Source organism: Mustela nivalis, assembly GCF_964662115.1.
Source record: "Mustela nivalis genome assembly, contig: HAP1_SCAFFOLD_934, whole genome shotgun sequence".
Lineage (NCBI taxonomy): Eukaryota > Metazoa > Chordata > Mammalia > Carnivora > Mustelidae > Mustela > Mustela nivalis.
This window is the reverse complement of record NW_028135730.1, coordinates 1,684-13,950: the sequence shown is the minus strand read 5'-3', so window position 1 is coordinate 13,950 and position 12,267 is coordinate 1,684. Positions and strand designations below refer to the sequence as shown.

General features: G+C 41.5%; 2 long non-coding RNA genes across 2 annotated transcripts; one reads left to right on the top strand and one right to left on the bottom strand.

Annotated features, from left to right (window-relative positions):
* Positions 1 to 122: 122 nt before the first annotated feature.
* Positions 123 to 8,291, bottom strand: LOC309857605. The gene is made up of 2 exons (XR_014307810.1): positions 4,843 to 8,291; positions 123 to 397 (listed from the first exon to the last, which is right to left on the bottom strand). It is a non-coding gene; the product is annotated as an uncharacterized lncRNA (long non-coding RNA).
* LOC309857601 lies at positions 4,192 to 9,454 on the top strand. The gene is made up of 2 exons (XR_014307802.1): positions 4,192 to 4,397; positions 8,299 to 9,454. It is a non-coding gene; the product is annotated as an uncharacterized lncRNA (long non-coding RNA).
* Positions 9,455 to 12,267: the final 2,813 nt, after the last annotated feature.

Sequence of the window (12,267 nt, the reverse complement as noted above, 5' to 3'; positions counted from 1 at the left end):
ATTTTAGGATTTTATTTCTTTATTAGAGGGAAAAGAGCACAAGCAGGGGGACTTGATACAGATGTACTGTAAGAAAACTGTATAGCATGTGTGCTTTTTAAAAAAAGATTTTATTTATTTGAGAGAGAGAGAAAGAGAGCATGAGAGGGGGGAGGGTCAAAGGGAGAAGCTGACCCCTTGCTGAGCAGGGAGTGAGTTGCAGGACTCAGTCTTGGGTTTCAGGATCATGACCTGAGCCGAAGGCAGTCGCTTGACCAACTGACACCCAGGAGCCCTAGCTTGAGTACTTTTAAGTTGCTATGATACTAGTAGTCACTAGTTTGTATTGAGTTCTGATTATTTATGAGGCAGTATTTTAAGCAATTTATATTAGTCCAGTTTAGTTTTCATGACAGCTCTATGAGTTAGGCCGTCTTATCTTTGTTATATAAAGAAGAATATGGGCAGAGAGGTTGTTAATAAATGGAAGAGGTTGTCAATAAGTGGAAGAGCTGATACTCTTAACTAGTTTGTTTCCTAAGAGTACTTGCTGGCTAAATTGCTCTATCGTACAAGCAAGGCAGAAAAATATGTTTTTAAAAATCTGTCATCCATTAAATAAAAACCATATTAAGCTTTTTAACTATTAAAAATTCTGATGACTTGCCAGTCTTATGTCTTAGTTATAAATGTTAATGAGGCTCATGATTTTTGCCATTCATATGTACTTGTTTTTTCTTTTTTTTTTTTTTAAAGATTTTATTTATTTATTTGACAGACAGAAATCACAAGCAGGCAGAGAGGCAGGCACGGAGAGAGGAGGAAGCAGGATCCCTGCTGAGCAGAGAGCCCGATGCGGGGCTCAATCCCAGGACTCTGAGATCATGACCTGAGCCGAAGGCAGTGGCTTAACCCACTGAGCCATCCAGGCGCCCCTGTACTTGTTTTTTCTTTCTATGGTATAATCTATGTCATTTTTTCTTTGTTGGCACTCTTGCCTCCCTTGTGTAGTTTGAAGTCTTTCATCGTCTCCTCCTGGCTAGTTGTTCCGTCTCTGTGTGCCCAGCTCCCCATCTGTTTAAAGGTGGGTGTTGCGTAGTCTTCTGTAACCTTCCTGAGTGCTAGATGAATGCGTTCTTCCATAGTTCTCTGTGATATCACACAAAATACTTGTCTTTAGTCCCTCTTAGCAATTTGCTGTCCCATTGGGATGTAAGTATACCTGGTTCTTTACCTCTCTAACAACTTCAGGGTTCCAGTTTTAAATTTATTCTTGGGGACACCTGGGTGGCTCAGTTGGTTAAGAGGCTGCCTTCCACTCGGGTCATGATCCCAGAGTCCTGGGATCGAGTCCCACATCGGGCTCCTTGCTCAGCAGGAGGCCTGCTTCTCTTTCTGTCTCTGCCTGTGCTCACTCTCTCTGACAAAACAAAAAAAAAAAAAAAGAAAAGAAAAGAAAAAACAATTTATTCTTGCATCAGATAAGAGGGGCTTTACAGTTACTTAGTTTGTAGGATTTTTTAGTTGTTAGCTAGGCTCTTTCTCAGCTGTGCACATTCTGCTTATGTTTCCTTCCCACTTCCTGTTCCTAGTCTGTTTCTCCATCGAAGACTGGCTGTTACGCACATGGATACCAGTGTGTGATATGCATTTGGAGAATTGAATCTTTCCCTATAGTTTTAGTCTCAAGTATTGTTTTATGATCCACTTTTTGTCACCATTTTTTTATTGAATGAAATAGTTTTAAAATGCATTTCTCATGCAATCTACTTACTTGACAAAAATAATTTTTCTCAGTGATACAGTATTCCACGTTACTTGTCAGGTCCTTGCAGGAACATTTCCTGGAGTGCAGCACAACAGTGCAGAAGGGAAATCCTTTGTCCTCTTTCTTAATAAGGTGATGAGGAAACCGGGAATGAGAAAAAGCTGGATAAAGAAATTCCATAGCAATCTTTTTCAAGAACTTGAAACCCACAACTTATCTTTAGTTTGTGAGGGGAAATTCATTACTTTTACAGCTAAGGGATAGCTTCCAGTTTTCAATAAATTTATCCTATACTTGATTTTTCATGAAATTTGAGATTTTAAAACACACTATCATTGAATGAAGTCTGCAGTCCTAGACATAAGACCGCCACCCACCATACGCAGCCTCTTGAGCCTTTGCTCTGCTTTTCTGCAAGTGGCAGAGCCTCAGATGTATTGCTTCTCACTAATACATGAATGTGTACCCTTGGCCCTGAGATTGGAAAGGAACAGTGTCACTCAGGGTCCAAGTCTGGATGCAGGAGCACATTGTGGAAGAAGACTGCTGTTTCCACTCCTGTTAAGGAGTTAAGCCATCCCTGTGAAAAGGGGGTTATGCAATCAGGATCTCAGAATAGTATTTGCAGTATACCGTCAACTGTGCTGGTGTATTTCTGGAACTAGTATGTATCTGAATACAGGTTTTTATTGAAGTATTTTTTGAGACATGCACGAAGCCACTATTTGTGCCAACGCCTGTTTTAAGTTTGCTACACAGTGTGGTAGGAATTTAGTTTGAGCAGAGGTTAAAATCAGATTACATACCACTTGTGGATTACCTCTAGGTGAGTTTGGCATTGAAGCAGTGGCTATTCTGTTGTTGGGGCACAAGCTGTCTATCATTTTTCCTTTCAAATCATCTGGGAACCCCCTAATGCTCTCTCTCTAGATGTCCTGGAGCTTTTCATCGGAGACTTGCCCTAGAAAGGAGGAAAACTGATAAAGCTCAGACAGAGATTGAGAATGAAAATGGAACCACTGTAATAGATCTTCCAGGTACTTTATCCCTCGAAACGGACTGTTCAGGGACAGGCACAGCACCTGCTGAGCGCAGCTTGATATCAGCGTCTCTGCCCCCGTGGCCTGAGGAGCCTGGCCTGGACAACCCCACCTTCGAGGAGAACACGGCCACTGACAGTATGTGCTCTTCACCTTGCTTTTGCTTTTCATCTGTTTTCAAATCAGATATTTCCTTTCTTCTCAGTACTGCCTATTACTTTCCCTACATGGGGTGTTGTTGTTGTTGTTGTTGTTTTTCCTCTTCAACAAATAATTTTACTGAGATATGCTTCACATATCACATATTCACCTTTTAAGTGTACAAGTCTAACAGTTTGCCGGTTAGAAACAGAAAGGGAGTCTTACCTTGAGGCTTATCCTTCCCCCTCCCCCTCTTCTGTTGTAGTCCACAAATTCACTGGTCATCAGCAGGCTTCTTTTGTTTGTTTGTTTTGATGCCTATTGCTTCTTGACTAAGAAATCCACAGCATCAAGAAGAACAAAAAAATACCTCAGCCTCCGTGCTTGTTCTGTGTCAGCACTGTGCCAAGCACTTTACATATATTAACTTATTAAATGCTTGTACCAATACTGGCTTTTTTTTAATGATGAGGAAACTTAGTCAGGGAGTCATTGGTCAAAGTCTGAGAGCCACGAAATGGCTAGGTATGTATCTGACTCCCAAGGCCATGTGTCTGACTATTGCTGTCCTCTGGTAGCAGCCACTGATCTGTCTACATGACCCACCAGGAAACAGGCAGAAAACCTCTAGTCCTAGATCTTGGGCATATCTTAGTAGTTGGCCCTTTGTCTTACTTTTAAATAGGTTTATCTCTTATGAAAATTCCAATTTTTCTACAAATCCCAGTTTTCCCAGCCTTGGCTATAACAATTCTTCTATCTCCTACTGCTCAGATCAAGACCCTCCTCTTCTTGCTTAATGTGGTTATTTTGTCAACCACTACGGTGATTGTATGTCACAGAGTTTGTCTTTTTTATTTCATATGTACTGCCTTGCACTGTTTACAGCTGTTTCATGGGTCAACTGACAAGATGATATTTTGTATATTGATATTTTGTCAATCTGATCAATTAGGACAAGATGATATTTTCTGTATATTTCTTTATCAGATCACTGTGTGGTCCCTAGTGATCTGATGCATAGTAGTTATTTGTTGATTATTTACTGATCACCTTTCAAAGAGGAAGTGTTTTGCTAATCTTACCTATTGGTGTTTTGGTCATTCTGTTTTTCTTATCCCGTGGTATTGCTTTGTTATGAATCATCTATTAACATAAGGTCATCACTAATGATAGACGATAACTTACTTACGTGAAGATAATCAAAATAGAAAACATTTTTCTTTCCACCTGTTTTTCTCCGTCTCGTTTTTAACTTGGCAGCTATGCAGCAGCCGGTTAGTTTTCCGGAAGGCATAATTATAATTACTACAATTGAAATTCACCGGTCTGATCCTTATATTCAGCTAGGAATTAGCATTGTGGGCGGCAATGAAAGGCCACTGATCAACCTTGTTATCCAGGAAGTCTGTCGGCATGGGGTGATCGCCAAAGATGGAAGACTTCTTGCTGGAGACCCAATTCTTCAGGTATCAATTTTTTAAATGATTTTGTTAACTTGCCTCTTTTGTTGCTCTTATTCATCAATTGAAAACTTAGGAAATTAGGGTACTGTGGAATCTGACTTCTAAAAAGGTAAGTTTTACTGTTTTTTTTTTTTAGTGCTAAACAGATCAGAATTTATCTGTAATTTCTCTGATTTCCCCCAAACTCATGGAATGTATTTTTACCCCCATCTTAAATTTGATCCCGCATGTGCCTCAGTGTGTGGCTCTCCAGGCCAGCTGGATTCCTCCTGGCTTGGTCTCCACGGTTGTCTATTTCGGGGCCACCTTCACTGCTAAATTCTCTTGTCCCATTGGCTCTATCCCTAGTCCCAGGGTACCATCCATCAGTTACCTTCGTTGTCTGATTCATCCTTCTCTACACGGATTTCTATAATCTAGAAAAGACAGGTCACACAGCACAAGTTACTTAAAACTTACAGCATTGAATTTAAGATAGAATTCGGAAATCATGACCACCTCTTGTTGGCTCTCAAACGCACTCTCATCCACAAACAGCCTGACTCTGCACTAATCCTTGGTGCTACCCTCTCCCTCTTCTCTTTAAAAAGAATGAGCTACTCCAACAAATGAACTTGCTTCGGGCAAGATGATGTTGTGTGTGAGGGCATACTGATGAGCATGAGATGGCCAGAATTCTACTGTTCATGTGAATTCTAGAGTGTATGTGAAAATTGACCTGGATATATGACCCATACAAGTGTATGTGGTACTTGAAGCTAAAAGAATGGATATTTAGGAGAGAAGAAATAGGCATGAATGAGAAAAGATGTCTTCTAGGAACCCAAGCTCAAGGACTCTTGCCTCCTCGATTTCACTGCTGGGTCCTTCCCCACGGTCTGTTGGTATTCACCCCTTCTCTTTTCCCTGCCATCTCTCTGGTCTGTGCCCTCACTGCTTCACGTCTAACCCAGGAGAATCAAAACCCCTGCCTCCCTACTCTGCTCTGAAATCCGGTACGACATTGTCCGGTTAATTCACCTGTGACTCTGCTTTTCCTGATAGATTGGACCAGAGAATCAAGTCCATACTGATTAATCTAATAGTCCAGGTCCTCTTTGAACTCTTACACAACCTGTCCCCTCAGCCTTCACCCTTGCTTTTTCTTTCAGCTGTAGCCATCGGTGTATTACTGAAACATCATAGGCATGGTGGTCAGAGCTGAGGGTATAATTAAGAGCAAAAAGCAACCCCTGCCCTCATAGAATGTATAATGTAGCAGAAAAGCCAGACATAGCAGTCTCCTTGCTTCCCTCCATGTTCCAGCCTGTCCCCATTGTGCTACAGCTTCCCCACCTTCATCCAGAAAGCCCTGCCCTGCCATTTTCACCCATTCAGACCTCTTCTCACACTAAGTGCTGAAGACATTCCTTCTCTTCACCACTTAATGCATAATTGGTCACAGAGAGTTATTCAAATGCAGTGTCTTCCTTTGGGGATGGCAGCCGCCATTATTACATACTATGGGACAGGCTTCTCACAGAGCTGTGCCTGGAGTCGATACCCAGGACAAACTTGCTGAGTCAATAAAAGAGTGGATTTGGTTATGATATCCTGTTGGGAATAGCTGTCTTCTTCATTAAAACCAAACTTAGAACCTCTAGGATTTTTAGTTCTTCAAGAGAAATGTCCAGAGGGGAAGACAGACAAACTAGGCTCCAAGAGCAGCAAGGATTGACCTTTCCACTGGGGGTTCCTGGCTTTGGTTTCCACACCCATCTGTATTCTGCCTCTTGTAGTTTGTGATTTCCACTTCGACACTTGGGCCCAAAACCCCTCCTTCATTGCACTTGGCCTGGCTGACACAGACTGAACTTGCAGTGTTTTGTTCTTGACTAAATCCAAAGAGGCAATAGGAGAATACAGGAAACATAACTAATCCAGCTTATGTAAAATCCAGTTTCTGATCCTACCATAGCTAGCTATTTACCGCATTCCTGTGTTTGCTGTCCTTTTACGATATTAGTAGTATTCTGGTTGCATGAGGTTGGCACAGCTCTCTGGACACCTTATGCTGTATTCCTTCTACCCCAGCTCCTAAACTGATTCTCCGTGGAGGAACTCTTGTAGCTGGTTTTGACCTTTTGACACCTTTGTGGCCAAGACAAAAAGAACCAGATTGCCCTTTTTTGCAGCTTACACAGGGAGAGAGAGCAAGCACAGGCAGACAGAGTGGCCGGCAGAGGCCGAGGGAGAAGCAGGTTCCCTGCCGAGAAAGGAGCCCGATGCGGGACTCGATCCCAGGATGCTGGGATCATGACCTGAGCCGAAGGCAGCTGCTTAACCAACTGAGCCACCTAGGTGTCCCATCACTTTTGGTTTTTGAGGAAAATAATTGCAGTCATGTCTTGACTGCATTGGTCCAAAAGATAATTAGCTAAAGATGTGGTAAAGTTTACTCTGTTGGTGCTATTTCTACAACATCTAGCAACAGTATTTTATTTGGTTTCTGCTTTCTCTGTGTTTCACTGGCAACCACACTTTTGTGAAGGGAAAATCTCCGATTGTAGGATATTCCACAACCCACGTCACAAAAATGGTGTGAGGCTACATACTCGCACGTGGCTAGCGCTGGATTCCAGCCAGATGTTTGTAAAGTCATTTGTGATAGATGTGAATCAAAGACGGAAAAATAAGAACCTAGAGATAAGTGGCTTTTTAGCTGAATAACCAGAAATGATGAGTTTTGACTAACAAATCCACGTCAGGCTGGTTTTTTAGAAGCTGCCTTAAAGTTCTATTCTTGACCCTATGTTACTCAACTTTTTCATCAAGGATCTGGATGGCAACCAAATGCACAGATGTTGCAAAATTGGGCGAAGAGCAAGTTTATGTGTGAGATCTATGGCATTTGATGCCTGAATTTTAAAAGATGTCCACAGGCCCAAATCAATAAAATTCAAGTTAGTGGTGCTCAAAACTGTCATCCCGAGATGAGTAGGAAGGGGGAAGACTTTCCTTAAGATAGACTCACGTGAAAAAGATTGAAGGCTTTGGGTAATCACAAGCACCTAACCCAGAGCCTGTGCCACATAACACATCCAAGAGAATGTCGATTTCCTGCTTGCTGTTGGTGCAGGCAGATGAGGAGAGGAATTCTAATTGTGATAAACACTCAGAGTTGCACCAACCTCTTCCTCTGACTAGGTGAATAACTGAAGCTGGGTGTATTTTCTTAGTCCTGTTCCTGTCCCAGGATCAGTCACTATATTCCTTTCAGGGCCATAAGGTTTAGTAAATAAATGTTCTGTGAGTACTGAGTTAAGCTTGTTGTATTAGATAGATGTTACACTTGAGTGCTAAACAGAGTGAAACTGTAATTACCTGCTTTTCTTTAAAGTAAAAATGACTGAACTGAGATCAGGTTGTGTATCTAGAATCTGTCCCTTTTCTTAGATTAAAACTCGGTGTATTTTTTCCAGGGTAGGTGTTTTTCATTTGGAAAAGCCACATCAATCCAGTAGAACTTCAGTTTCTGTTCCACTAGAACTAGTATTTTGTTGGCACTTGCCACATGCTGCTGCTGTCTCTGCATTTTCCTCCTGGTCCCTTGAAGCGGAGAGTAAACCCATCTCACCACTCAGGGGACACCCTCAGACATCCCACTACTGGCAGGACCAGGGACTCTGATTCAGCACCCTCGCTGAAGCCTGAGATCCTAACTGCCATTCTCTACTTCGTGCTAGTCATTGTGAGTGAAGCTTAGGAACTGTGCATTTTAAAACATCTTCAGAGGGCTTTTCTTTGTAAATAATGACTGTATGTCATTTTCCAAAGTCCGTTTCTTTTGGAAATGGCGTATAAATGTTTACCAGTTGAGAGGATAAAAGATTGTCCCACCTCAGTCATAATTCTTTTCTTCCAGGTCAACAACTGTAACACCAACAATGTGTCTCACAACTATGCCAGAGCCGCCCTTTCCCAGCCCTGTTCCACGCTGCACCTAAGCGTGCTGGAGAGCGGTGCTTTGGGGGCCGGACCTACAGCCACCCCGACAGTAGCTCTCCCCGGGAAGAGGTCTTCCACGTAGTCTTTCACAAACAGGACTCTGGTGAACAACTTGGCATTAAACCCATTCAAAGGACCGGTGAACCAGGTGTTTTTATCCTTGATCTGTTGGAAGAGGGCCTGGCTGGCTGCACAGGATGGAAGGCTGAGCAGCAACGACCGAGTGCTCGCCATCAATGGACACGACCTGAAGCTCGGAACCCCTGAGCTTGCCGCCCAGATCATTCAGGTACACGCGGATATTCATTCCACGTGCTCAGCCTTTATGTCGATGTTTTCGTAACATGAGAACCTGAGGGATATTTGATATTTCATGGGGGAAATCAAACACGGCTCCCCAAATCCTTCAAAATGCACAAGAGATGATTTTATCATTACAGATAAAATCCTGTCCGGAAAACTGTATCCCTGTGAACATTTAGCCTTGCTCTTTATAGAGTGAAGGCTCTATTTTTGCACATGGGTTTTTCATTTGCTCCATGGGCTCCACCTAAGCCCACACATAAAAAACACATTTATGTCCACATTTAACAGGTGAGACAAGAAAAGCTTGAAGGAGCTGTGGTTCCAAAGTTGTGACTTCCCTGCTCTTGTAACGTTCACTCTCCGCTTCACCTCCATACAAGTGGGGAAAATCAATTTTTATTGAGAAGAACTCATTATCTCTGTAGTGCCCTTTTTATAAAGCATTCAGAGCATTTCAAACACATCATAACTTGTGTTCTTACAGTATCCCTGTGAAGTAAAGATGGTTATTATTAGAGAAAAAAAAATTTCAATAAGAACATTAAAGTAGGTAAAGTAGAGGGGCACCTGGGTGGCTCAGTCATTAAGCATCTGCCTTCGGTCAGGCATGATCCCAGGGTGCTGGCATCCAGTTTCACATCGGGGCTCTCTGCTCAGCCAGGAATCTGCTTCTCCCTCTCCCACTCCCTCTGCTTGTGTTCCTTCTCTTGCTCTCTGTCAAATAAATAAATAAATACATAATAAATAAAATCTTTAAAAAAAGAAAACAGCTTTATAAATTTTTTTAAAAAATAAGATAGAAAAAGTAGAAAATAATCCAGGCCAGACCTTCCGGTTCTATAACCTACCAGAGCATTTAATGATATGGGTATCTCCTACAATGATAGGGGTGAAACAAAGATGTGTATGGTGTTTTATTTAGTTATGTTTTATTTTGTTTTTAGTAAGCACAAGAAAACACTCTGACATAGAGGAAACCAAGCAGTAAACATAATCGAGCATCAGGAATTAAAGTAGGTTGATAGTCACTGGGAAATGTGTATAGTAAACAGAATTAACAATGAAGATTTAAGTACTGTGTAAGAAAACCCAAATTTAAATCCCATTTCATTACTCCATTTCACAAATGTTTGGTTCATTATAATTTTGGGAACACACACACCCGGTAGCCGTCTTGCATTAGGAGGGAGATTCAGGAGTTGGTCTCTTGTCCCAGACTTGAGATTGAAAAAAATTGAATACAGATACATATATATGATACCAAATATATTTCTCAAGTTGTTTCTTTGTGGAAAACATCTTAATGTTTTGGATTCTGAGAATAACATGTATTCCATGTCTGAAAAGGAGACTAAGGAAGACAAAATACAGAAAATGAAGAAGGAAATCAAAATCACAGTCAGTCTAAAGTCCATAAGATAGTGACATTAAAGTTTTGAAGAACATTGTCATTTTTCTGTATATGCCTACAAATAAATAGGTTCCTATTTACGTAGGTACTTAGACATGCAGTCAGCTTACAAATTCTGAGTTTGCCACCCTTTCTTTACGTCAGCTGTATGTTGTGGCCTTCTTACCCTGAAAATAGATGCACCATGATATAGCTGTATAGTAGGCGTGTTGTGCTAAAACTTACGTAAACACTCCCCTGTCAACAGACTTTTTAATGTTTTGTTTTCAAGTTTAAGACATTTTGCTTAACTTCCCTCTAGAAAGATCATACCAGTATATACTCCCATCAAAAGGGCATGCCACTATTTTATGAAATACAGGTATTGTCATTTAGGCATCCTGCATTTTTAAAATCTTGACTTTAACAGAATTCTTTTGTTGTGCTTGAAACCCTGAAGAGTTAGATAGGCAGTTGGCCTAAACCCAAATGTTGGCCCATCGTTTAAAGCTTATATGTCCACTTCCATCACACAGCCAGAATTTTGTCTTTTAAGAAATCAAAAAAGATCAGGGATTTGTTTGTTAATAGGTTTGCATGAGCAGGGGTCTTCCCATAAAGCTGAATTACTGGTTATAGAGTATTTGGTAGTGGGGAGGGTTAGGCAGTAAAGCAAACAATTCTTAATATTGAAATGAGATCACAGGGGTTTCTCACCCTTCACACCGTGTGATCTAATACTGGGAAGTGTCAGAATCTCAAATATCTGGATTGTAAGCGTTCTATTTGGAATTTGCCTGTTAGATCAAATCCCCAGACTCTGGCCACATGAGGAGTGTTATTCTTTCAGTTATTGGAAGAATTGTCTGAAACTAGTTTAATGAAATACTTGAATAAGTAAGTGACTTTAATAGGGCCTTAAAATTGGTTATCACTCAGGCACCTGGGTGGCTCCGTGGTTCAGCATCTGCCTTCGGCTCAGATCCTACATTGGGCTCTCTGCTCTGCGAGGAGTCGGCTTCTCCCTCTTCCTTTGCCCCTCCACCTTGCTCTCTCGCTTTCGCTCTCAAATAAATAAATAAAATCATTTTTTTAAAATTATGGTTTTCACTCCTTTTCCAACTTGACTGCAGTCATGGGGGAGGAGTGCTCTACTTTCCACCACAGCTTCTTGAAAGCAGGCTGTCAAATTTTCCCATAGAAATGATAGTAAACTTGGAAAGTTGTAGTCATGACCAAGAATCAGCATCAAGTAGACCAGGCCTGTACGTTAAAAGCAAAGCTAAAATAGCTTTAAAAAGTATAATAAATGTGAATCTGTGTTTCAGATCTAGATCTATAAATACAGATAATGGACCTCTAAATTCAACGTGGTTGTCATCACCTCTAAAATTACATTTATGTGTGAGTGCACATATGGCATATATAGGCACACAATTTGTGATGTATATAAATACTAATCCTGTTTTACAGGACCTTTGTTATCATTCTTTTCAGGACTGTTTAAGCTGATCCCTATTTTCGATTCGAAGCTGTAGTGTGTGGAAACAGAGCTACACGTAGTTTCATTGATTATCACTCTCAAAGTAGCCATCTTGGAATTTATTTCAGAAATCACAAAGGATTGTAATCCAGTTTAGAATCCGTTCGTCCTTTTATCTTCTTTGCTCTCTTTCTCTCAGTCCAAGGCCAGTTTTGCAGGGGAGGGAAGTATAAAAAGACAGTTACCCTTCAAGAAATCATGGGGAGATCAGAACCCAGGCTTTCTTTGCTTACACCCTTGGTATTTCCAGGATTAGGGAAGGTTTACCCAAGAGGTCTGTGTGTGGCTCTTTTACCTGCAGAAGTTTTAAAGTATTAGCTCCTGAAATGAACTCCCTCGTCTGCCCCACCCCCAGCAGGGGCCTGCAGTCCCCACTCAGGTGAGGCTCTGATACAGCGATGATAAGTGCATTGAAAATGACCCTCCCTATAATTTTTTTAAGTGAGAAGCATCATTAATGACTGGTGATTATATATGTGTGTTTTCTCCAGGCTAGTGGCGAGAGGGTGGATTTAACAATTGCTAGGCCGGGGAAATCCCAGCCTGGTAACCCTGTCCAGGACGCAGGAGCTCAGAGTAGCAGCCAGCACCATGCACAGCCGCTGTACCACAACAGTCCCAGCTCACACAAGGTGAGGCCTCGAGTT